Source organism: Oratosquilla oratoria, chromosome 1, assembly GCF_046742065.1.
Source record: "Oratosquilla oratoria isolate Oo_2021 chromosome 1, ASM4674206v1, whole genome shotgun sequence".
NCBI classification, from domain to species: domain Eukaryota; kingdom Metazoa; phylum Arthropoda; class Malacostraca; order Stomatopoda; family Squillidae; genus Oratosquilla; species Oratosquilla oratoria.
This window is the reverse complement of record NC_134777.1, coordinates 91,753,994-91,756,493: the sequence shown is the minus strand read 5'-3', so window position 1 is coordinate 91,756,493 and position 2,500 is coordinate 91,753,994.

Below are 2,500 nucleotides of genomic sequence, written 5' to 3'. Positions count from 1 at the left end.
GTATATACAAGATTTAACTGTGAAGGACTATCATGCAGATTGGTGTCCCCCCAAGAATAATAAAATCGCCTGGCGGCACCTGGAATGGTTTAGATGACCCAGATTGCGTCGAAAGGGTTGACAACAATACACTTAATTAAATGAACTAGATCTGGTAAACGGCCTCTCTCGACCCAGTTGCGACCTCACCAGAAACAATGAACCCGAGTCACGGGGGGGAAGGGGGGAAGGGGGGGGGAGAGCTCGTCACGCTTTATTTCTCACGAGAAGACAGATTGTCTAAAGTAGCGATGGCAATCTCCGTCACTTTCAGAAAGAATCGAACGCGATGCTTGGATGCTCATTTGGATCGATGCTTGCATATTCCATCTCTCTCTCTCTCTCTCTCTCTTTCTCTCTCTCTCTCTATCTCTTTCTCTCCCACTCTCTCTCTCTCTCTTCTTTCTCTTTTTTCTCTCTCTCCCTATGTGTGTGTTTATGTGTGTGTGTGTGTGTTTACCTAATTGTATTTACTTGATTGCATTTACCTAATTGTAGTATATAGGAAAGGAGCAACGCTCGTGGGTTCAGCCTCTTACTCTCCAACTTCCTATACATAGTTTCAAATTCATGTATTGCTCCATCTTAGGCTATATCCTTATTTTCACCATTATTTCACTTAAATTTGAATTCATTCATTGTTCCAGCTTGTACTATATCACGTTCCAGGCCATACCAACAAATTAATTCTCTATTCTTACCTCCATACGAATAGTGTTTATATACTTTTTAACAAATGCCTACAGTCCTCGTTTTCCACTCTTCCCGTGATTTTCGCAAAACCTACAAACATGATGACATAGCTTGTTTTACCCTCCAGCACTGTCATTAACATAGATGTTAACACTATAGGGTCCAAACACTGTACCTTGTGTAACTCCGCTGGTCACTGCTCTTCCTCCTGACATACCCTTTACCGCTGTCCTCCTGTACCTTCTATTTACCTAGTTGTAGTGTAGAGGGTTAGCACTGTACTCATGGGGTCCCGTCTCTTTTCCTCCATCTGTCAAGCCTTGCTTTGATTCTTTTTTATAGTGTCGGCTTGGGTTATGTATGTGTGAGGTAGGGAAAGAGGAATAGAAGAAGAGAGAAAATGGTGTCAGATAAGTAGGGAGGGAGACAGAAGTGGGGGAGGGGAAGAGAAGTGGGGAAGGGGAATGAATGGGGAGGGGAAGAGAAGCAGGGAAGAGGAGAGAGGTGGAGATGAGGAAAGAATTGGAGAAAGGGAGAGAAATGGGAAGAGGGAGAGAAGTGGGGGGAGAGAAAAAGAAAGAGAAACAGAAAGCTAAAGAAAGAAAGAAACACAGAGAAAGAGAGTTTGGCAATTAGACAGTGAGAATGAGAGAGGGAAAGAGAGTAAGAGAGAAAAGGAGGGAGAGAGAGAGACAGAGAGAGAGAGAGAGAGAGAGAGAGAGAGAGAGAGAGAGAGAGAGAGAGAGAGAGAGAGAGAGAGAGAGAGAGAGAGAAGAGAGAGGAAGAGAGAGAGAGGAAGAGAGAGAGAGAAAGAAAGAGAAATGGGGAGAGAGGGAGGGAGGGAGAGAGAGAGAGAGAGAGAGAGAGAGAGAGAGAGAGAGAGAGAGAGAGAGAGAGAGAGAGAGAGAGAGAGAGAGAGAGAGAGAGAGAGAGGTGGGGGTAGGAGGTAGGGAGGGAGGGAGAGAGAGAGAGAGAGAGAGAGAGAGAGAGAGAGAGAGAGAGAGAGAGAGAGAGAGAGAGAGAGAGAGAGAGAGAGAGAGTGAGAGAGAGAGAGAGAGAGAGAGAGAGAGAGAGAGAGAGAGAGAGGGGGTGTAAGGAGGTAGGGAGAGAGAGAGAGAGAGAGAGAGAGAGAGAGAGAGAGAGAGAGAGAGAGAGAGAGAGAGAGAGAGAGAGAGAGAGAGAGAGAGTGGGGGTAGGTGAAGAAGGGAGAGAGAGAGAGAGAGAGAGAGAGACAGAGAGAGAGAGAGAGAGAGAGAGAGAGAGAGAGAGAGAGGAGAGAGAGAGGAGAGAGAGAGGAGAGAGGAGAGAGGAGAGAGAGAGAGAAGGAGGGAGGGAGAGAAAGGAGGGAGGGAGAGAAAGGAAGGAGAGAGAGAAAGGAGGGAGAGAGAGAAAGGAGGAAGAGAGAGAAAGGAGGGAGAGAGAGAAAAGAGGGAGTGAGAGAAAAGAGGGAGAGAGAGAGGGGAAGAGAGAAAAGATAGAAAGAGAAATATAGAAAAAGAGATAAAGAAAGAAAAGAGAAAAAGAAAGTAAAATGGAAAGAAAAGGAAAAGAAAAAGAGAAAAAGAGAAAGAGAATAAAAGAGAAAAAAGAGATAAAATCAAACACTTGAAATAAGAGATGAAATATGGGAATCAGGGACATAGTAGAATGCTGGCAGAAAAATTTTACTCTTAGACCAAAAAAAAAAAAAGAATAACAATAAATAAGACTAGACTAAAGAGCACAATTTGCAATCACAAACGGAAGCAAGTGGTGAGAAGAGCATGAC